Source organism: Onychostruthus taczanowskii, unplaced genomic scaffold (genome assembly GCF_017590055.1).
Source record: "Onychostruthus taczanowskii isolate IOZ18803 unplaced genomic scaffold, ASM1759005v1 scaffold79, whole genome shotgun sequence".
In the NCBI taxonomy this organism is placed as follows: Eukaryota; Metazoa; Chordata; class Aves; order Passeriformes; family Passeridae; genus Onychostruthus; species Onychostruthus taczanowskii.
This window is the reverse complement of record NW_024505782.1, coordinates 206,372-231,541: the sequence shown is the minus strand read 5'-3', so window position 1 is coordinate 231,541 and position 25,170 is coordinate 206,372.

The following is a 25,170-nucleotide window of genomic DNA, read 5'->3' as shown; positions in this document are numbered from 1 at the left end:
ATATAAGGAAAAAATTCTTGACACTGAGAGTGATGAGGCTCTGGCACAGGTTGCCCAGAGAAGTTGTGGATTCTCCATCCCTGTAAGTTTTCAGGGCCAGGTTGGACAGGGCTAGGAGCAACGTGGGATAGTGAAGGGTGTCCCTGCCCATGGCAGAGGTGGGAACAAGGTGATCCCACCCAACTCAAACTGTGAATTCTGTGATCCTGTGAAACCCTAGCACAATGTACCATAATATAAATGCATTTTCCCAGACAAACACAAACAGAATTTTTACGTGACCAAGTATTACAACTGGATCACAGAAACATTGAGAACTGGTTGTGTTCTGCTGTGGATTAGGGAGTTCAGTGTTTAGGGCAGTGCCTAAAATACTAGCCTTTCTGTGGTATGAATCCTCTGGAGAGGCGCTATCCTAGAGAAGAAAAAGGCAGAATGAAATGAAGTTGCCATCACAGCATGCTTGAGAGAGCTCAGTTCACTGGGATTACAGACGTGACACACTTCTGTGTTTCTCTTGGAAGGCAGACAGCTGTGCATTGCCATAGAGGCACAGCAGATGCCAAATGCCAATTGTTAAACCCTAGTGGTTACTTTAATTGCCCCTCTCCACCAATATGAGATTTTGCAATGGTAGGAAAGCCACAGAGGTTGCTGTCACTCAAGTTCTCTGAACCTACAGCTCTGAGAGGAAAAGAATAAAAAATGAATGTAGTAAAAAAAGACACAAAAACCCAAGAAAAAACAAACTACAAATAAACAAACAAAAGTCCACAGGCTTGTGACAGGCTCGTAAACAAGAATATAAAGGGAAGGGAGAAAAGGAGTTGATTCAGCTTCAGATTTGAGGTTTCACCTGAAAGTTTCATAAGGCAGCTATGAGTGTTTCAAGAGAGACAGCATCCTCAGCAGCAAAGTTACAGCATGATGGACTCTGACATTTTGCAAAACTGTAAAATGTGTCAGTAGCTTTAACAAGCAGGAATGCTTTGACCTCCTGAGGTTCCTGTCCAATTTAGCCATTGCAACTCTTCGATTCCTACAATTAATGGTTACATTCAGCTGAGGGAGGGAGGGAAAAGGGTGACAGGAAATGTCGCCTTAAAGCCAAGACAGCATTCCTTTTCTTTTTTTTTTTTTCTGCTCTAGCTCCATTATCAGATTTTCCCTCCTAATTCTTCACTGTGTGTTAGATATTTTCAGAGCTTTAATTTTCCCTTGGCACCTATATTTGCAAGTTTCTTGCTCTGTAAATATGCATTAATGGAATAATTCCAAGGGATTCTGATCCTTTGACTAAACAATCATAAGGTTATTTTGCAGATTTTTTATTTTACGTTTGCTAGCACTAACACAGCACCCACATTAGACTGGTTGTTTCGTCATTTCTTCCATTTTGAGGATAATACTGCTCTATCTGCAATTTAGGGATCACTGCTTTTCTCCAGAGGAAAAGAAGTCACTTTGAGACCTTGCACATGCAAAAGCCAGAGCAGACACATGGGGGGCTTAAGCCATGCTTAGAGGATGAGTGCTGCTAGCTATTAGTAAGAAGGTGCCAATTCAAGAGAGCACTACAGAGTCATTTATTTTCCTCACATTGATACAAAACAGATAAGAGATTATAAAAAAAAAAAAAAAAAGCTCATTTCCATGAGATCAGGAGAGGAAAAGCTCTCCAAGAGGCTTGAAGTTTTAAAAGAGAGCCTGTTGGTCAAAGAGCAGTGTGTGCTGCCAAGGCAGGTACCATTCATGCAGAGTCTCACTCCTGTTCAGTTCCATGAAAGAAAATGGAGATCTCACCTGGAGATCAAAATAAGATTTACCAACCAGATTTTCCCCCTGGCAGTGCAGGACACCACACATTTGTTCCAGATTTTTCCCATTTACAAGAGCAATGATTTGTCATGTATTTGCTGCTCCAGTGCACTCCTAATGCATATTTTTCCTGGGGTTTTCTAGGTATAATCAGAAAGATTCAGCAATGGAATTCCCTTCTCTGGGATGCCGTAGATGTAAAAAGCTGGCAAGGAATAAGGAGGAGACTGGACAAGTTTGCAAGAAGAAAATATGAGCAGATACAGTAAATGCAAGGAAAGCACTCCTGTCTTAGAAAGGTTTAGTAAGCTGATAATAAATATCTGGGGAAGGGATCAGAGCTGGAATCACACATACATGCTCTGACACTTCACTTTTTCATTGGCATACAGATTTGACGGTTGTTGGAGATATTAGAAGGACCTTTTTGACTCACTGTAGCTGGTCTTACATTTTTATGTTCTCAGAGATCCTTAAATGTGCTCTTTCAAAATGTCTCTCTCCTTTCCCTAAGTAAGGACTGGGGACATGTAGAGAGTGGAGATGCCCCAGAGATTGCTTCAGGTGTCATGACAGGGAAGAGGAATTGCATGGGGAAAATTAACAATTGAAAAAAATAAGACTAAAAACACATTACAAGCCTGGGAAAAGTGCAAAAGACTTGAGAGTGGAAATGTAAATGAGGGCAACATGGAACTTGTAGCTGAGCACAAATTCTAGAAAGAAAGGAAATCAGTCTAATGTCAAATGTCAGGCTTATACTTCCAGACTCACTTAAATTATTGTTTCCCAAAACATTCACAGATATATATCTTGTACTTTGAAGGGTTCTCATAACTCAGTGAGATAGATCAGAAGATCAAAAATGCGTGGAGGATGGGGCTGTACCTCCCTGTTTGCTCATAGAGGAGTTAGCAATAGGGATCATTTCTCAATGTGAACAATTCCTAGTACACACATTATTACATCCTTTTTGTCAAGTTCTTCTGTCAGCCTTGCAGGTACTTTTCTCTCAGAAAATCTGCACATTAACACCTTCCATGCCCTACCCTGTAAGATAAAACAGTAGCAGAAATGTCCCTTTTAAAATCCCGCTCTTTCTTTTACCTGAATATGGATGCTAAAACTCAGTTCATTTCTCATCTGTGGGTCTCCGTCTCTGAACAGAAAGTGATCCTTGGGGCCAGATTGCATTTATTCAAATATATCTACGTGGCAACTAGAGATGAGGTTGACTCCAGTATTCACTCAGTCACTGCAAGAAAACAATTTTTCCATGTCTTGTAGTAAAATGCCTTACCTGTGAGTCCTCAACCCCATTCTATTTTCTCAGAATAAATATGTGAGATAATAGTTATTTCATTTTTCCTTACAGCTCATCACTGATCATGAAATCTTTCTACTGTCACAGAGTAATGCTGGTTAATTTTCAGCATTTTGGTATAAATATTATATGAATAGAACTACAGGATGAATAAGATGCTGACAGTTGAAATCCTTATATTTTGTCCATTTCTGTCCAGTTACAAAGAAATCAATATCCTTCTCAGAGCTGGAGAGTAGTTTCAGAATATGATGTATAAATAATTAAAATTATACCTAAAAATGGTGGGGGGTTGTTTAATGTGTTTTATTTTTTCAATATATGAATTGGTATTTATTCTTTACTAGTTTATGCTATTCCATAAAAGGAAGCCCTAGAAATATGACTGCATTAATAATTTAAAATATTATTTTATTTTTGTCTCCCTTACAAGGCATATTAAAGGCAAGTGCTAGAAGTCATTATATAACCCTTGCAAGAGAAATAAGTATCACAGCATTGATCCTACAGATGAGGAAATTAGGTTATGAAGGATAAACAGGCTATATTGTGGGGACATAAATTGCTCTGTGTCACACACCCTGGACAAATTCTCTGAAGGAGGTATTTGAAGCTCTTAGATTTCTGGCATGGGACTTGACTGGAATTTTCACGGTCTGCACATATCCCAAACTACTTCCTCAAAATCATGAGAGGAATCCAAGATGCAGTTTGCCAAGATGCAGATCTTTAACCAATGGGAATGCTAGGAAAGTAGTTTTCATTTAGAAACCTAAAGCAATTTCTGAATATTGCATGTATTGCATTAACCTGATAGTTTAAGCTTATTTTTATGCTTTCCCTATGTTATTACTAGGTACATAGAAATGTGACAATTTTCCCTTTCTGTTCCCTGATTAATCTTTTCATGTGACACTCACAGTGTTGTGCCTGTCTTGTGTCCCATTTCACAAACAGCAGATATGCAGGTGGATTCTAACAGGGAATGATTCCTTTCAGGTTTACAAAGAAAAATAATACACATATACATATATAATTAGATTTGCAATGTTCTTTCTTTCAGCTGAGGTTCACCTTGCCTAACTTAGCTATATAAAAATTAGCTATTTCATTAAGGTAGCCATCTAAATTTCCTCTCTAAAGAAAGGAGAGGAAAAAGGTCTCTGCAGAGAATGATTCATCATGCACATGTTAAATATCTATTTTAGGGTAGGATTAATTTCTCTCTGGTGATACCATGCTCTATCCCATGACTGTGGAAACAGTTTAAATAATGGGTTATGACCAGAAACACATACTTTTAACAGAATAGAGCTGGGCAAGATAAATGTTAGTCAATTTTATTTTTTTAAATCTTTTTCATCACTGTGCGAAGAGCTACATGAGCTTAGTTAAAAATTAAGCTATAAATTAAATTTTTGTTACAAAACAAATATCACAAAGAGTGTGAATTATTTGCACAGGAAGCATTGGTGATGCAGTACATGTGTTCATTCAGGAATTGACAAATTTTGTATTCTGAATTTTAAAGACCTAGGGAAAAAAAATGTCATAATATTGTCAATTGCAGTTTAAAGGGAAGAAACTTTCTTTTCTTATCCTTTATGGACAGAAAAGTAATTGTTGGCAGGGGGTGAAATGCTAAGATTTTTTCTCTTGTCCTTATTTACTTCATTCTTTAAAATCTACCTTTCTCTCAAACCTTCTGAAGGCCATGGGTTTCACATGCAATTTTCCTGTAATGTTATAAATAAAGGAGAAGTATCTGTTTTGATTGCCTACAGGCATCCTGACATTTGGAGTCAGCTATCCAGCTCTGTCGTTCAGGTTTGTACATATTCACAAACTGCAGCGTTTCAGAAAAAAAAAAAATAGGTTGCACACCACGAGAACAATAGGGGGGAGGAAAAAAGATAACACTCATGTGAAGCTTTAATTAATGTTAAGCCAATGCTGGCTTGTAGGAAATGTCAAGTTCCACTGGATAAATCAGGGCTGCTTCTTGGTTTTGCAACTCATCATGTTCTGTGTTCAATAAGATGCCAGGCTGCTTATTTTGAGTGTCATTTATGTGCAGTGTTTTTCATGTGGTCTTAGAATAAGGTGCCAAAGTTGTCTGGTTCCCCACTTTATTCTACGATTAATAATGCATTAGCCTAGCAAAATATTTGCTCCTGTTATTACTCTTGAGGTTATGAAATTAAATATATATAACTGAAAAATACAGTAAGTATACAGGAGATAAATCTTTCTCTGGTCTTCCCTTCCCTGTTTTCATTCACAAGGCAGGTCCCTTAGTTATAAGAACAGCTCTTGACTTTCAAAATTCATACACCAAAAAAAGACTTAATTAAACTTGCTCAGCTTGATTTTCCTGCCTCTGTGAGCTTAAAAGACCATCACTGCATAAACCTTTAGGTTTATTCTATTCCTCACTCTGATAGTGCGGCTTTATACCAAAAGAGCTCCACTGAATTCAACACTTACATCAGAAGCTTCATGTTATTAATAATATTTTTATTGCATAATAAACATTTTAGGTTATAACTTCAGCACAGAAGGATGTAGAAGTCCTGATTTTTCTTTTTTTCAGTAGAGAGAGCTTGGGGAAAATAACTTTGAACCTGGATTCAGACTTGATAAGTGCCCATAACAAGCATAGTGCTGCTGGGTTTGCCAACACACTTGCTAGGGAAGGCACTCACTGAGTGTGCTGTTGTGTTTTTGCAAACCCTTACAGCACATTTCGTTTATTTTTTTCTTTCTCCTCCGCATTTTTTAGTTCTGTTTTCCCCCAGATATTTTTTATCCAAATCCTTTGAAAGTTCCCTGTGATCATTCTCCAGCGATGGAGCAGTTGAGGAGAAAGGCAGCACAAGCTGTGGATGCTGAGAGAGAAGCCCTCAGAAAACATTGGAATAGTGGATTCTATCAGCCTTTTTCAACTTCATAGATGTTACAGGATGAGCTTATCTGCCCTCAAGCACTCTCTCACCTGTCAGTATGAGGCACTAAGGCTTTGCATATTCCAGGTGTTTGGAAAGTCGTGGGAATGACTAATCATTTGGTTCATCACCTACCTTTTCATCACAAAAGCTTGGAATTAATACCAAAAGTAAAAAAGACCCCAAAATTTTTGCAATAGTTCCCACATTGTTATTCTTTCGTAATTAGGAAAAAGGAAAACAAAACCTTCCATACTTAAGGAGAAGTCTTGTTCTGTACAATACATGGTTATTATTATAATAATATATAAAATATGGTTATTATTGATTGTATATAATTAGTATTTATAATCAATAAATTACAAATATTAACTATGTGCAATTGCTCTTGTAAACCACCTATTTTTGACAGTTTTCTAAATAAATAACTGCATTTTGAAATATAGAAGTGACACGCTCAAGAAAAGTTTTGCTTTCCTATTTTGTTCATTTTCCTCTTCATAATCTTTGAAAAATTAGACTGATGAGCTTTAAGCTGTCAGAAAAGAAGTTGAAAATATTTTTAAAAGAACTGTTTCTGGCATTTATGCCTGAAATATTTTTTTCTGTGCTAACCAAATCCCAGAGTCTCACAAACTTCAGAACATGATTATTTCATACGGAATTGCCTGAATTTCCTCCTCTGTTGATGCCTTTCTGTATCAAACATGTTCACCTTGTTCAATTTCTTCCCAGGCACTTATTCATGACTGGTGCTGAAGAGAGAAGTTTGGGCTTGATGACTTGCTGCTGGGTGCTGCAAGCTCACCCTGGTGTTCCCCTGTTATCTGATATAAATGAGTGTGGAGGATTGGTGTTGGGTGCACACACACACATCTGTAATGGTCAGAAGACAATCAGGGAGATAATTAGATTGTAACAGCAATGCATAATTAATGCAAAATAATGGGACAGATCCCAATCTGTTGCACCAGTGGTAAATCCAAGGTAACCCTATTAATGTCGAGGACAGTTGTTTGCATATGTTGTACATTGATTTAACTGAGGTTTGATTCAGGCTCATTAAGTGACACATTTTTCACTTGTATTGTTTGGATGGGCAGACTGTGGATGATTACCCTCAGCTTCAATGGCACTATATCAACTGTTTTAAGACATGTGAATTAAACTCTGAGCAGGTGCCAGAGATGCCTAATCAGAAGTGCAAGCCATGTCCATGCTAAATTCTAGGTTCCTTAAAGACAGCAGACTCCACGGAATGTTTATCAACAGCTGTGGGTACATTAGCTTTTAAAACAGTCCCTAATCAAAACAAGGAATAACGTTTCTTGTAACTGCATGAAGCTTTTGCTAATTTGTTTGTTTTGCTATTTATATCAGCAGCAAAGAAAATGTCATTTAAAAGGCAAAGATCTTTTAATGAAAATGGTCAAAACTGTGCTCTGCAGTAAGGCATCAGTATTCTATATAATACAATGGTGTGCCATAATTTATTCTAATGGAAATGCTGATGGAGAAAGAGAGGCAGCTCACTTCATATGAGTCCACAGAGCAGCTCAGGTAAAAAGGGATCTCTGGAGATCATCTCATCCAGCTGCCCTGTAAAGCAGGTTGAACAGGATCCAGAAATTCAGGTGGTCCTCTTTGGATATCTCTAGAGCAGAACACTCTGTGCACAGCCTGTGCCAGTGCTCAGTCACACTCAAGCAAAGGTGGAGGATCTCTGTCGTGGTGCCAGTCTTCTGTGTAACAACTGAGAGAGGCCAGCCACCTGGCTTGGCTTAAACAGACAGCTCCTAGCCTTGTCTGTTCACTGAAACTACTTCCACTTGTTGTGCTGTACATAAAGAGACAATCCAGCCATGTGCAGCCAGGTGCATCACTTTGTGAGCCGTCACTCCCATAGGGAAATGCAGACTTAGGAGGATTTGATGCCGGCTTCCTGAGGGTTTTTCTGTAAGATTGAAATTTCGGGCTGTTCTGGTCCAGTCCAGCTGGCTATGGACCTTAGCCTTCACAATCTTACACAGGACAGGAGCAAAAGACAAAAGGCGCTCTTTTCCTCTCAGGAACACAGTCCTATTTATTTCCTAGATAGGAGGCACCAGGTGGTCCAGGTAACTTCCCAGGTGAAAAAGAGTGGGGAGCTCCTCCCAGGGGGATTTTAAGCTCAGGGGAAGAGGGGCAGAGGAAGGGGGCCAGAGCCAGTGGTACAAAAGTGAGGAAGGGGAGACGGGAGGGGTAAAGCAGGGACAAACCATTACCACCGGGGCATGTGATATAACAGGGGAATCCCATGAGGATACAAACATACTTATTAGTGCTATAATGCAGAGCCCAGTGCAAAACAACTAAAAGAACTATTTAGTGCAATACAACACCACCCCCTTCTCTGTTAAGAAAAATTAAAAGAAAAGTGTTGGGCCTATTCTGATCCAGATTATGAATTTGTCCACCACTCATGATTTGTGGGCCTGTCAGTTTGCTTTAGGTCCACAAACTCTGTGTGGTTGGCTTCCCAGGTAGTGGAGACTAAACTGCTGATAGCTTTTAAAAGTATACGATATAGAATTCTGAACACTTACATGATTATAAAAAGAACAACAAAAAACAATGGAATTGTCTTAATTATAGAAGTCCACCACCCTGGGAAAGCCCAGGGTTATAATCATAATATTATAATTATCAGCAATTATAATAATCAGCACTATTTCCCTTGAACAGTCGGCTGAACCAGTCCTCAGATTCTTGCTTGATTTGTCCAATGAGGCTTTTCACTTCTCAGAGAGCTGTGTGGACATTGGGTGCTTTCGATGTTAAGTTCAAGCAGCAAAGTCCTTCAAATTCCTGGTACTCATGTCCATAGAGCAGCAGGAGGAAGTCTATGGCACAATACAACATTTTTCTTTTGGTGTCTTTAAGGGTTAATCCAGGTACTTCATTTCTGGAGCATGCAGAGAGGACAGGAAATCATCTTAGGCTCCAGAACAGGGTGACTGCATGCAGGCTGCCTCTGGGAAACTGGCCCTCACTGGCCTGGCTGCCAAAGCACATCTCAGCTCAAGGGGCATTTTAGAGTAGTTAGGCTTTATTATTATGGACAGTATTACTGTAATATTGTACAGCATGAAGTGCCAGAATTAGTATTCTAGTGGCCAGCCCAGATGTACTCTGAACTGATGTAAACCAAACAATGAGAATTTCTTGATTCAAAGAGTGATTCAAAGCCCAATTAAATTAACGGAGAAACTCTTTTGATTTCCTTCTGTCAGAAACAGGCTCTTGAATTTTCATTGCACATAGTAACACCCAGTGGCTCATCTCAATATCAGCTTCAAAGAGAACGGGAGATGCTGCCCTGCCTCACAGAAGGGTTGCAGAGGTTAGTGCCTGTCTGCTACACATCTGGATGCTGCAGTGGTCATCATTATGGAAGAGAGTCGATAAAGAGTTAAAAAGTTGTGGAGGGATTGGCTAGTGTGAGGTAAATAAACCCTAGGCCTGCATGTTGCATGAGGGAGAGTGAAGTGTGGTATGGAGGTATAATATATGTCCTACTCCACCAATTTTTGAAATTGATCAATGCCTGTGGACAAAAAACCCCTAAAGACTAGAATATTAGAGACTATCTGATAGTGCAACATCAGAAAAAAAAAAGAAAAAAAAAAAAGAAAAAAATTAGAACAGAATGGAACACTCTGCAGCATTTCATGATTTCATGGTGTTTATTTTTCCAGTTCAAGGCATAAGTCTGAAGACTGGAGCTGTATTTTTAATTGAAAGGTGATGGTTCCTCAGGAGATGAGATTTTGGCAGCTTTTCCTACGTGTCACTGTGCTGCCTATTCTTTGTTTTGTCTTAAAAAAGCTAAGCTCATGTGTAGGGTTATACTGGCTTCCTGGTGTAGTTCTACACTAGACTTTTTATGTCTTGGCATGGAAACTATAGTTTAGCTTCCAGTATTTTTAAAAGTGTTTTGGCAATTCTGCCACTTCCACGACCTCTATAGTATTTATTTGGGTTGTTTTCTTGGGTTATAGAGAGGATAAAAGACATTTATTTTGTTGGTTTGTTTTTTCGTTTGGTTTTTTTTTTTTTCACTCTATTTCTGCTTTCACATGGATAAAAGACATTTATTTTGTTGGTTTGTTTTTTGGTTTGTTTTGTTTTTTTCACTCTATTTCTGCTTTCACGTCTTTATATTTCTCCATTCTGTATTTATATTGATTTTTAAAATGCATTTTTTTCTTTGTCTCTTTTTTCCCACTCTATGCCTTTAACCACTTTTTCTATTTCAGATGCAAATCAGCATTATTTCCCTTGAATTATTCACTATTCTTAAAAAAAAAAAGAAAAAAAATATATATATTAGCAAGCAGGTGATCTTTTGGTTCCCATATTTTCAACTCACTTTCCAGATTTCTAATTGCTAGTGTTTCCAGGACCTTGACAGCTGTTTGACAACACTGTCTACCTCTAGTCATACTTTAACCATTATGATAAACCACAAAGGAAGCTTGGTTTCTCTAGAGAAAATTCACTCTTGCATCTCATGTTAAATCTGCAGGTCTAATATGATATGCAGAAAACCAAATCTGAAGCTTTCTCATTATTATTTAAGCATGGCAATCATCTTCACTGTTTTATCTACAAAGTCACATACTGAGAACTCTGTTTACCTTCAGAAGCATATTGCCAGTTCCAATGTCACTGTGTGGGGATTTTTTTACTTTGAGAAATGCCTATAAATTTAAATGTTTCTACTAAATTTCTGAGGTTGTTCTCAATAATGTAAATACTTTAATTGCTCCTAAACACTGGCCTCTAATACCCGTGTGAGAAGATATTTCAAGAATAAAGTGGGCTAACTGAGATCAGATGGACCTTTTTAATATTCATTTCACAGCCAGAATATTTACTGGACCAAATATCCCTTGAAGGTATTTTGAGAACCTTATTTTACTTTGGCTTAGGAGGATGACATAAAACCTGTAAGACATCTGTAAAATCAGGACTCTGAAAATTTGACTCCTGAGTGAGATGTCTAAAGTAATCTTGTGCTATTTGTCTTTGTTTGTGAATCTTGCATTTGATTGAAGTTTAGCTTTATAAAATTTAAATACTAATAATACAAAAAAAAATTAGAGTTAAATTACACAGCTCGAAATAAAGGACATCAAAAATTTATGGTGGTGCCATAGTAAAAAAGTAAGATTACAGAATGTCCACCTTATCTTCACTAACTGATCTGAGAGAAAAAATAGAAACAAAAGAAAAAAATATCATTAATTTCTACTTTCTTTAACAAAATTTGGAGGAGTTCACCCTTCAAGCCAAGCATTGAACCTTTGTCCCCTCTCCCCGCCACGCTGCTTGCTCAACTCCACAGTGCTGCCTTGAATTGCTTCCAAACAGGCTGGGAAATTTACAGCTGCTATTACAGGTCATGTAATACAGGTTAAACCTGTGTTTACAGCCCAATAATTTCCCTGTGTCTTTAAACGAGCTATGAAGTATTTTGTAATGCAGATTGTCTGCTTTTTTTATTTGCCCGTAAAAGCAGCGAAGGGAAGCTACAAAAACTCTGTGTTCCCTTGTCACCGAGGACAGCCTTGCTGCTGAGCTGCACTGAGCCTGCAGAAGCAGGACCATCAAATGGCCTCAAACTCCAAGGAACTGCAGGTGCCAGAAGCAGCAGAGGAGGTATCTAACTGGCCTGAGAAAGTCAGAAAAAGGCAACTGAATAGTAATTCCGGATTTAGGTAAATTTGCCATTGTCTAAGTCAGGGGAAACAACCTTTAAGGCGTTCCTCTTCTCTTTTGATCTTGGGGATAACCAGAATTAAATTGCTCTCAATACATCCATCAGTCTTGCTGCTGCACTAGATGAGAATAATCTTATGACCATTGAAATTTCCTCGTTCTTGAACCAGAGAAAGGAGTAAGCCACAGAAATCATATGTGTTCATATTTCTTTGTGCCAAAATAAATGCGGGAAGAGTAAAGCACGAAAGGATAAACGTCTAAAGAAATTTTGGAGCTGAAAAGGAGAAAAGTGAACATGGTTTGTAAACATTGTAGCATTCAGAGATAGGGCAGGTAATCTGTTTTGCCTGGATGCTCATCCTAGTTCAGATCTGATTCATTGCTTTGATTTCTCATGGATTTGATTTGACAGGCAAGAGGTCACTCGGGATGGGGTCTCTCCTGTGTTTGTGCCAACAGCACCCTGGAATCCCAGCTGTGGACCAGGACCCCATTATGAGAACTTCTGTACAAACAATGACAAAGAGGTTTATCTTTTATTCAAATCAAGGAAGATAACTGATTGGTGAGCTGTATCTGAGCCAAATATAAAGGATCGTTTTTACCAGTTCATGTTCAGAAGCACATGAATGACAACAGATTTTTGACTTCAGAGTAAAGCAGTACAAATGCTGAACATGAGAATTACTTATAGCCTATTTATTTAATATATTTTATTTGGTTTTAGTTTGTAAAGAATCTAGACCTAAAGGAATTATAAATTGAAAGATTATCACCATAATTCTTTGGACCCTAGCAGTGATTATAAAATGAGCTCATCAAATAATCATTTGCAAATGTTTATGAGCCAGGATGTATTTCCTTTGTCAATTTTGTAACCACACTCTGTAGCATTTGGAAATGCTACAGTTTGCAAATAATTCCTTGCTGGATTTTTTTTTTCCCTTTGTGAAAGAAGCAAGCTCAAATGAGGCATTTCATTATTACTTCAATAACGCACAGTCAGCAAAGCTTTCATGTGTCTTGATTGTTGATAGGCACTGGTGAAATAGGAAGAGACAAAGTTTGTCAGGTAGGGACCTGTACAGACACAAGTCACTCCAGCTAAACAGCATGTCCGTGCACATTTAAGTCTCAGACAGAAAAGACAGTGAGGAGGAGGGGAATCAACACCTATTAAATTTGGTTGGGGACAGAAAGAGTGGCCTTTGTTGACTGACAGACAAGGTTATGTGGCTGAACAATAATTTGAAGGCCTGAATTATTCATGTTCACTTCAAGGTAAAAGGGTTTAACCTGGTGATATCATCGTGTTGCAGTATTTCACTAAGGCAAGAAGTGTTATTCCTAACTCATTATTTTACTTCATTCATGTCTTATACATGAAATTAGAGAAGGGATTGGGAATAACGGCTAATTTTTAGAGAAAAATATATGTGCATATATTAAGGTCCAAGAGCAATTTGTAATTTAAAATGAAACAGCAAACTGCTTACAAAAGGTCCTGACAGCTGAAATTCAGACTTCTCTTTTACCATGCTCTACTCACCAGAAATGTCCTTCTGTGTAAATTTTAAACAGTGAGGGTAAAGGTTGGTATACTACTGGGATTCCAGCCTTTATTTGAAAAGAAAGGTTAGGGTTTCTTTTTTTTTTTTCTTTTAATAAAAGTTGCATTTCTTTGCTGTCAAGAAATATAAACACAATACAATCATGGTCTATTCTGCACTGGAGCAGTCTCACCTTGAGTCCTGTGAGCAGTTTTTGGCACCACAATATTAAAAAAAAAAAAAAAAGTGAAGGATCTGGAAGGGAAGTTGTGTGAGGAGTGGTTGAGGCCCCTTGGTCTGTCAGCCTGGAGAAGACTGAAGGGAGACCTCAGATATCTTCAACATCCTCATGAGGGGAAGAGGAGGGACAGGCTCTGATCTCTGCACTCTGGTGACCAGTGACAGGACCCAAGAGAATGCCTGAGGCTGTCAGGGGAGGTTTAGGTTGGATTTCAGAAAAAGGTTCTTCACCCGGAGGGTGTTTGGGCACTGAATAGGTTCCCCAGGGTAGTTGGTCACAGCACCAAGCCTGTCTGAAATCAAAAAGTGTTTGGATAATGCTCTCAGAACCATGGGGTGACTCTTGAGGATGATCCTGTGCAGGGCCAGGAGGTGGACTGGATGATCCTGATGGGTCCCTTACAACTCAATACATTCTATAATTCTGTAATTCTGTGTGTCCTACTATCTGTTACAGCTTCCTCATTTGGCCTCCTGAAGTGTTCGTTGATTGTGATGAAGAGTTCATGGACTATCCAAAATCATCATACAGCTAATTGCTACAGAAAGGATCAATGAAACAGCCTACACATAAGGATACATACACATAACAATGAAGTTTAGAGTGTACAGTCTTGGTCAAAGTCCTTTTTTTTTTTTTTTTTTTCTATTAGCATCAAACAATTAATTGATGAATTAATTTAACTTGGGACAATATTTACTCACTCCTAATTCCATGTAAAGAGACCTGAGAGAATGAACTGAATTGGAGATGCTGGCATGGAATGGTAGCCTTAGACAAAACCTGAAGAGATTATTGAATCTCCTTCCTCCTATTACGAAGTGCATTAAACTCCACTTTCTGTTAGCAAATCCATTACCAGTTCCATCTACCCTTTAGTTCACAGTGTTATAAATGTCACAGAAAGGGTTGGTACTTCTGAAGCAGGAGTCAATTGTTGGATGCATCAGTTTCTATACTGCGGATCCTTTCCTTGGCATTTCTGGTCCCAGTGGGGCTCCAAGGGTATTTGTGGTGCCTCAAGGGATTGAGTTACATATTTAAGGACATAGAAGGACTGTCTGGGGCAGGAGCCATTTACAGCAGCCATCAACCCTCATTTCCTTTCATCCATTTTATGAAGATAATTCTTTCATATGCCCGCCTTTAAGATCCATTTCAATTTAGCCACATGGGCCACTGGCTTCCTGATTTTTCTTTCATGGGCCTGTAACTTGCAGATTTTTTAACCATGTCACTACTATCCTCCCTACAACTTTCCAGGAGTTCTCCTCCTTCTCTCTGCATATCAGGTGTAACTAAGGCAGATCTTTTCAGGGACAGGAAGACTGCAGTTACTTTTCTGATGTGCTTTACCCACCCTGTGGAGATTTCAGAGTAATTACCTGTATTTATTAATCAGTGCTTACTTCTTACAAACAGACTGTGCAGGGGCACACAGGAGTCCTGATCTCTGCTCTGCCTAGGGAAGAGTCACCTGTCTCCTTCTTTGCTGGTTTTAACAGGGTCCCTCTGTGTTTTCAGAGCCCGCTCTTCAGGACACTGAGGGAAAAGACACAAAAATTAAATGCATCACTTTGACCAGAAGGATTGCTTTTCTGGTGTGATGGATCTAAATTTTTTTCCCAGCTTTGAAACATCCAAGTGATTTGAGAGAGTGTATAGTGGTCAAATGAAGACATTTTCAGTGTAATTTGCTGGATTTATTTATTGCAGAAAAAGACAGCTACTTTAGGGAGGTAATTCCTTTTCTCGCACATAACAGCAAGTAGAAAAACTAATATCAGTGTAATTTGCAAGACCATTTTTGTGTGTGAGGAGTAACTCAGTCATACTAAAATACTCATAACTGACAGACCTTTTTCATCACCTAAATGCTTGAAATTGAGTAGAATTTGGAACGTTACCTGAGAAATCTGAGCCACCAACACACTCTGGACATTACATCCACAGATAAAGTATTCAATATAACAATAATATCCCTCTGTGAGCACACTAAAGAGGAAAAATCCAGTCAGAATGCAAAAACCCAAAGCATAGTGACTACTTTACAGGAACGATTGCCCCAAGAAGGAATGTTTTTTGTTTTGTTTTGTTTTTTTTTTTTTTTCCCAGTTTTCACTTGGGACTGAGCTTAAAAAAACCCAACCAACTACCTATTTGCTGTTGTTTTTATCCAAAGATGGTTCAAGAGTTTTTACTCTTTCATCATCTCCTTGGGGCATTTTATCTACTTCTGTGTCTTGTAATGCATCACTCACTAAATAATTAATTTACTCAAGTAAGCAGGATCTCTTGGGGTTTACAGAGTTTCTGCATGAGGAGAGATGACAGCTTCCTAAGAAGCAAGGAAGAAAAACCCAACTTGTTATGTTACTTTATTTTTTTAAATTGTCATTACAGTCATCAAATTCTTTCTTGCTTAATTTCTCCCATTAGGAAGATTAGATATAATTTCTCTGGTCTTGTCTTAATAAGTAGGGCTGGGAAGTGGGATAGAGAACCAAGTCTGTCTCCCTTTACCATGAATTGCAGCACCATGGGAACAGGAAGAGATCGTTATTAGTAAGAACTTTTTTTTTTCATTGTACTGACAACCTTAAAATTCACATTTTTCTCACCAAGCTTGCAGAGAATGGCCAGCATTTCAGCAAGCCTGGTGAGAATGAATGACATGTGGCTGAAAGTATGGAGAAGGCTGGTGCTGGTGAGTCTGCAGAGACTCTTTGATGGATTCAACCCATAAAATTGTTTGTATAAACACACACCAGCACACATATAAGTGTATGCAATTGCATGGGCTTTTTTCTCCAACTGTAAAACTTGTGGGTGTGATTAGTTTTTAATATCTATGGAAAGCACCATATCATCTACCTCCTAATTTATCTGTGAACGACACGGCCACCTCAGAGCTCTTAACCAGAAACATATGTCACCCTCATTCCCATGTGTGGACTACTCATGTGTGTGTGGTTTCTCCTTCTGTTCAGTCTTAATTTAGACCTATTAATTATCAAATAATTAAGTTTTCATATCTGTTTCCTTTTAGTTAAAAAATATCTAATTTAAAATCAAACATCCTCCATACAAAACTTCAAAATTAATTTACCTTCTCTGTTTGAAATAACTCAGATTAAGTAGAAAATTTCCAAATTGTCTCCCATTTTATCTTAATTTATAAGAAATCACAGAAAATTTTCTGTGCAAAATTTCCAGAGGAGACCAGAAAACTAAGGAATATGGTTTTTCCTTAAGTTTCCTGTGGAAGAGTTGCTTTATGTGAAGATTTGCAGATATATGACTGATGAGTTTTGAGAGCCTTCTTTTATCATATAACATATTGAATTTTGCAAGCAAGAGGCATACAGTTTCTGACATTTAACCTGAAACAGAAGAAATATGGTTGGTTTTTTAAAGGTAGTTCTAAAAGAGTTAAATTCCCACAGGATATTTCCTCAGCTCTTTCCAAAACCATACTGTAACGTCAAAATAGAGATAATGTTTAGGGTGAAGCACTGTCTCTGTAGGTTGGTTTCTCCAGTTTAAGGTATCTGAGCTGGCAGAGGACTCTGAGGTCAATGATCAGGGTCTTGAGGGTCAGTGTGGCTTTTGCCCTGATTGTTGGTAAAGAGGAAGAACCTGAGCAGGAGCAGAAGGATCTTGAATTTCAACAATTCATGGTTGTAAATGGTGTTGGCAATGGGGATTGCATTTTATGATGACAGGATTCCTGCCGGATTGAGGAACACATGAAGAGACAATTAAGGGGGAAAAAAATCATCAGCAGGCTGGCCTACCTGGTAAGGAGAACTTTCAACTTAGACACAACAAGAGAGTGGATAACACACAGTCAAATGATGAAGGGGTGGACTGCCTTGCCAAGTAAGTTGTGCAGGGTGATGTGGACAAGGGATGTCTAAATGAACAAACTAAGCCTGAAAAGGATCCACCTTGGGCATTTGCACATAAGGAAATGCCTGTGGGATAACATTATGGGGGAAGTTACTCCTACCTGCCCTGGGAAATCAGCAGGAGTGAGGAGTGCATCCCTACGTCTATACTGCTGCACGTGCGTTTGGAATAAGCGGGAGAAACAAGAGATTCCTATGCTATGATCATTGCAGGTGCCTGCTACAGGCTGCCCAATCCTTGTGAGACCACTCTGAATTACCTTTGGCAGCTCATGGTGAGTAGAAATGCTCCTGATGACTGGAAGAAAGAAAAGGTCACTTCGGGCTTCAAGAATGACAATGCAGAGAATAAGATGCAGACCAGCCTCCCTTTGGTCTGTGGGAAGGTGATGGAGCAAATAATCCTAACAACCATTTTCAGGCATATGAAGAACAAGGTAATTGGGAGTAGTCATTGTGGATTTGCAAAAGAGAAATAGCTCCTGACCAGCCAGATAGCCTCCTGTGATAAAATGTGTATCTCAGCGGACTGGGTGAAAACCACAGACTTTGTGGGCTTTCACAAGATTCTACTGTGTTCCACCACATCCTCATAAACACACCAAGGGGCTGCTGAAATGGATGCTGGTGTGGTTGGGAACTCTGTGTTGGGATTGCAAGCCTGTGATCAGTGGCACTGTGTCCACCTGCAGGCCGCTCACTGGTGTTGGACTCCTGGGGCTGGGGCTGAGAATACTTTAACACCTTCATTAATGTCCTGGGTAATGGGACAAACTGCACCCTCAGCAAGTGTGCAGACAATGCAAAACTGGCAGGAGTAGCTGATACACCTGGGCTGTGCTGTCATTCAAAGGGCCATTGACCAGCTGGAGAACTGGGCCCATGGGAATCTCCTCAAGTTCACCAAAAGGAAGAACCAAGTCCTGCATCTGGGGAAGAATCTCCTCCCAGGCTCTGGTATTTTGTGATAAGATTATAACAGCACAAAGGTATATGAATATTTTCATTTTTGCTGGCTCTGCTCCATCTGTTCAGTGAATTAGTATACCACAACATTTTATTTTGCTGAGGGCCAGGTACCTTTCACAGCAGAAATTCAAATTCTAGTAAAATGGGGATCAGGAAAATTCCATGGAACTTAAAGAGTGGAATAACAAAAGGAATCATGGTGGGGAGAAAGGAGGATGATGACATAGATCTGCTTATTCTTAAATTGTATGGGATTCTGTATTCCAGGTCTGTGAACAGCTGAGCTGTGAGAGAAACATTACCTGGGAGAGGCGATGAGAGTGTTAATCCAGAGATTTGATGCAAACGGATACAAAGCCATCTTTACCTCATTATTGAGGGGAATTGACTGGAAAATTAACTTAACTAATTTAGGAGGAAGTTAATAAGTTTGTTGGGTTTTTTGTTGTTTTGGGTTTTTTTTCCCTGTCTTGAAATAATGCAATTTTAAAATCTTTGAATTTTAAAAAATGTTAATGTACATTTCTAGTTTGTCATTTGGAACTAGGTACTATATTCAACTGTAACTCTCATATTAGATCTGGTGTGTAATTAGTAAACATTAGTAAATATATTTTAAAAGACATAAAGGTATTTTCTTCATAATGCAGGTTAATTGAATGCATTTAATTTTAGGAAATTATTTTCAACTGGTACAAGCTTGCTACTTGCAAGATTTTATTTTGTAGAAAGAAAATGTCTGTTTAAAGGCAGATTCAAGGATAGCACAACAATAGATTCAAGGATAGCACAACAATAAAACTTATGCTATACACTCACATGAGGATTGAAGTTGTCTAATTTAAGCTACCAGAATTCCTGCTATAGTAATTATATTTACCAGACCCAATTCTAATTATCACATGTTTTGCTTAGAAAGTGGGAATATTCACTCTGAAGATGAGTATTCCCATTTAATATTATTCAGAGTAATAGCTACTCATGAGAATAATGATTTCAGGTTTAGGTAGTTTTGAATTTCAAGATCCACAGGGGCCCAATGCCATTAAATATGATATATTCTTTGGTATTCTTTGTAGATAATCCCATTCAATATTATAGATCCCAAGAAAATCCCATGTCTAAAGTGAAACCCAGCACTCAGCTAAACTGCCCATACTTCTGTTGCTTGCTAACTGAAGTGCTTGTAGGCGTGGCTTATGGTGCTGTGGATGTCAGCAGAGAATGTGTAATTCTTTCCTGACCTCAAATCTACGTTTAAAATTTAACTGTGTGCTCATCAGTCTTTAAAACACACACACACTGAAATACGAACATAATTTTGGATATTAATGTTTTACCTTCCTGCAATTTTAATTGTGTTATTAAAGTAGAAATGAAAAAAGTCAGGGCTTTTATAAGGCTCTAATATGCAATGTGGATGTCAAGAGAGAGTGTTGTGATGTATAGTGGGTACAGCCACGAAAACTGTTCTCCTTGCAGCTTTCATGCTGTGTTTCTGATGTGACAAAAACTCCTGTATGTTAAGTGCTGGGGACTGTGAGCCAAGATCCTCTATCTCTCTTGCTGAACTTAAATTCTGTTCTGGAACAACCTCATCTGCACTGGATACCCACATCTGCAGTCATATTACATGTCATTTTTTTCTCATCTATTCAGCAGGCTAACACGGAGAGACAGACATTGATCCATTTATCTCTGAACAGAGGGATTATTATTAGTCTCGAGCAGAACTAGTAAGGAGGCACTAATGAAGCCAGACCTTATTATCCTGTCTCATTTTTTTTCAGTCATCTATCAGAGTTTGAACTTGCTGCTTTTCCTGTATGAGAGAGCACTAGCATACCCTCTCTTCTCTTGCCATTTCACCTCTTGAAAAACATATAAATGTATTTACTTCATCCCCTTCAGCACCTCCCTTCCTACTTTATTCTAATTAGGCTGCACATAAAAATTTCTTACTTGAAGCAGGAGCAGACAATCAGAAACGCATTGTAGTCACATAAGCCACAGTTTCTCAGAAAGCAGACAAAAGAAAACTATACAGAGTGTGGGCAGAAAAAAGACATTGGGGAATTAAAAGGCTGTGGAAGAAATTGTAGATTCTTGCACTACTTGCTCATGGCAGATGGAGGCTATAAAAAAGGAGAGGCATTGGCAGTGAAATAGTTATTATTTGTGTTACTTTTATGATCAAGATTATTGTTGTTACTATTATTTCTGTCCTTTCCATGTTCTTTTTAATATATTGTCATTAACTAAAGGAGCAGAAGGGGAAAAAGAAGATATTGCTTGTTTCACAATTACTTTGGACTGTTGCTTTGATAATTAGTTCACAGAAGGTGTCATCCTGGTCAATACTCTCTTCTCTGCTGAAGACAGCATTACTGTCTGATTTATGTTTTGGTTCATCCCCTTGTCCCCTCACGTTAATCGTCTGTTGTTGATAGCTCTTTAATTAAATGTGTCTGGGGAAATAGGGTGAATAACAGCAATGGGCAAGACAAGGATTAGAAACATTACCCATAAAGCTGAGCAGATTTTGCACATTCAAATGGAAGACGAGCCAACTACACCCCACGAAGAAAAGCCTCTGCCTTCCTGAACACGATAGATGATAGATAGATAGAGACAGACAATTAGATAGACAGATAGATAGAGAGATAGAGAGATAGATAGATAGATAGATAGATAGATAGATAGATAGATAGATAGACAGATGGATGGAAGGATGGATGGAAATGACCATAAGATGCTCAGAAGCCAGGGCAGGGGGTTGGAACTAGATGAGCTTTAAGGTCTCTTCCAACCCAACCATTCTGTAATCCTATATATAAATCTATACATGCACACATAATTATATCAATATATTTTTTAATATATACAAAATATGTGTGTAATTGTGCCGTTGCACACATACATATGTGAACTTTAAACACTATTAAATTATCGTTGGTGTATTGTTTATGGATTGGCAGAAAATTATACAAAACTTAAAACCTGAGCTAAAGAAACTGCAGTATTGTATTTAAGAAAGGTTGACTGTTAATTCAGCTGTGGCATCAGAAATTTCCTATGTGATTATTTTGCTGCCATCTATTAATTTTTCTTCTGAGCTAAAGTTTGCTGTGTCATCTGGTCTCTAGGTTGCACAAAAGACCTCTGGCAATAGGAATAAGTGCAGTCCTAGACCAATGATTTCATTTTTAAATGAAGTAATTAATCACTGGAAAACAAAGTTTTGTTGTTTTTTGGGGTTTGGGTTTGGTTTTTTTTTTTTTGCTGTTTTTTTTTTTGCCTTGTTTTGTTTGTTTGTTTTTTGTTTTGTTGGGTTTTTTGTTATTGTTATTTGTTTTGTTCTTTGTTTTGTTCTTTTCTTTTTCCTGTTTGTTTTGGTTTGCCTTTTTTTTTCTGAGTTTCTATGTCATTTCGTTAATTGGGTTGGTTTTAGGTTCTTTAGCACAAGATGGCTAGTCTTCCTTTTTATTCTTTCTAATTTGTTGGGTTTTTTGGTGGTTTTATTTTTTCCCCAAAGAGCATAGCAGGTTTTTATTTTTGGGTTTTTGCATTAATATTAAAGGGTTTTGCTGAAAAAAAATTCCAGAGAAATCACATAATAGAATTGTAGACCAGGAGAAGATTTGAAGATACACAAAACAATTTTCACTATGGGAAAGTTTAATATACTTTCTTGCCCCTAAGAAATACCTGATTCAGCAGTGATACCTACTGAAGTAAAGTTCAGGAGCTCGGTAACACTAAGACTCTGCATTTGGTACATCCTTCAGCCAAATGATAAAGGGCTCTGAAGAGTGCTATCAAACACAGCACCCTCATTACTTTAAGAAGGGAAAGGTTTTATGTCAGATCTTAATGGTGGAAGAGAAGAAAAGCATGGAGTCCCCAGGTATGCTTGGCATCATGGCTATATTATAAAAAATATATTTTCTTGTTAGGTGAATATATTAATTCCTTTTTCCCAACAAAAATTTTCCCTGAGAAGTGAATTTTATGACTACTTTGAATCACAGTAAAATAAATTCTAGAATGATTCACATACACTTTAACACCTGTAATGAAGAAATAGCCTTGGGAAACAAAAAACCCCAAATCTTGTTTTTCCAGTTTTTCACATAATTCCTTTTGCTTACAGAAATGCTGTATTCTGGAAAGCTGTTCACAGCAATAGAATTCATGTAGGCTCTTTAGTCTTTCTACATTAATTATAATTTTAAGGCAGATTGTTTCTGGTTTTTAATCTCGCCTTCTGTTCTATATATCAATTTGAAATATGCCTTCAGGGCAACTTTAGCTCATAATGGGTAAACACTCAGCATATTTAGTATCTCAACATCATTGGCTATTGGGCCAAAGTTATGTGCAGCCCTTCAAAACTCATATCCAAACACTAAAATCTGCAAAGTTAGCTGGACAGTCCAGAAAATTTACTGCAAAAATCTTTAGTAATAACATAAATAACATGGAGCAGACCGTTTCATCACCACTTCTTTCTAGTATCACTAATATCAAAGCCAAAAAAATGCAAGAACTGAAATTCATTTAATCAGCTGTTGTTCTTATTTGAGCTGAATCAATATTCAAATTTGTGTATCCGGGCTTCAAAGCACCTGCCCTTTGACTTTTGAGCAGAACTTTATTCAAAGTCATGCTGTCCTTATGGTAACCCCATCTTTTCTTCTTGCTGGCTTGCAGTTCCCCAAGAAAAGATTCAGGTTTACCTATGTCCTTGCTTATCCTCATTTGCCATAGGTACTGATGGAGATAGATATTTATAGAAGCTGCATTTTCTAGTCCCTGTGTTTGATAAAATGGCCCAGGTCAAAGCCCAAGACATTTAAGAATTCTGTATAATACCTCTGCCATTTTGTCAGTGTACAGGGGAGATGCTGAGAACTTCACATCTAAATTCACTGTTGCTTTAGCTGGAGAAAAATTATAAAGAAAAACAAATTTCACAGGTGAAATTAATATTCTTATGAGAAAAATCCATTACAGGCTTAGCAGCATGTTCTGTTCAAATTTTAAGCACACCTTTCAAAGCCATGTTCCAGTTTCAACACTGTGAAGGATGACAAGTTGAAATCCTTCAGTGACAAAGGACTCAACTTTTTCTCTACCTGCCCCTAGTTTCTAACTGAAACTAGGTTTTAAACATCAAAACAGAGACACTTTTGCGATGACAGTTTCCCACAAAATTATTTTAATTCTTTACATATATCTAACTATTCACCATCATGCAGGTGTGCAACTACCTACTCTTTGCAAACACTGATACACATATTATTTATCATGAAGAATTTTGGCCAATAATGTGCACACGAATATCCATCCATCCATCTGTACACCTGCGTATAAGGCAAAGTTACATTCCACAGCAGGGTAGGAATTTCACCCTTCAGCAGGCACAGAAATATATGCCTTCCCTAAAATTTGCATTAAAAGTATCTAGAACAGAATAGAGATATAAAATTATAGAACTGTTTTATCTGGTTGTGGTCTACAAAGTTTTTACTCACAGACTTCTTCAGTAAAAAAATTCTAAGCCTATATGTCCAGTATATATAAAAAAGTTTATTTATTAATTATGGACTTGTACTGCTGAAGTTCTCAAATTCTCCACCTGTGCACAAATGGTTTGTCTTGCTCTTTTTAGAGACCACTGGAATAAAGAGCCTACTTATTTTCTATAATTTTTCTGAAACAGAGAAAGGGATCAGATGGGCGTTAGAGGCAGAACCAACTAATTTAAGGAAGTTCTGCTTAATTTTTATAAGCAGCAACATTGCAGCAAGTGAAAGCTGGGTTCTCTTCTCTATGCTACAGGAATACTTAACTGATAAAACTCATAGTTTTTATTCAAATAACTGGTTCCAGTAAAGTAGGAGTGAAACCAATTCCATGCAGGATTTTTGGGACAAGCCTATTATGTGGTGAAATGGTATAGAAAATAATTTGCTTTGCTCAAAGCTTTTGATGTGCAACAGAATCTGTTTATTGTGACAGTGGTATTTCTAACTAACCCTAAGTAACACATAGTGGCCTTGCAGTTCTGCACATGATAACAGTTTGATAATTAGAGGTAGAATGAGCACAAGAAAAAAAATATTTTTAAACAAAAAATTTTGAAGCTTTTTCATTTAATTTACTGCACTTTGCTCAAAACATAAATATCCAAGCACTTAAGAGACCTTCAACTGTCCCATAAATGAAAAGCAATATAAAATTACATATTCTTTAAGAATCTTTATGTGGAAATGTAATAAAACGCAGTTCTTGTGAACGAGACATTTAGATTAAACATTTCCAAAGAGCTGCAAAAGGGTTTTGTTGGTGGTAATTTGGTTTTGGGGTTTTTTTTGAGAAATATAAGGTAGGCAAGTCACCTTTTTCATTAAAGATGAAAGATTTAAGATTTAATCAAAATATCGTTAAAAAGATGCACGCTAACACAAACCCCCCCCCCCCCAAAAAAAAAAAAAGAAAAAACAAACACAAAAGAAAAGAAAGCAAATCAACAAACAAACACAAACCCAACTCTGCCATCTCCAGGTTTAAGCACATTGTTGTATTTGCCAGAAAAATGGCAAAGTGCACGTGGGGAAAGCACAGAACACATTAAAATGTA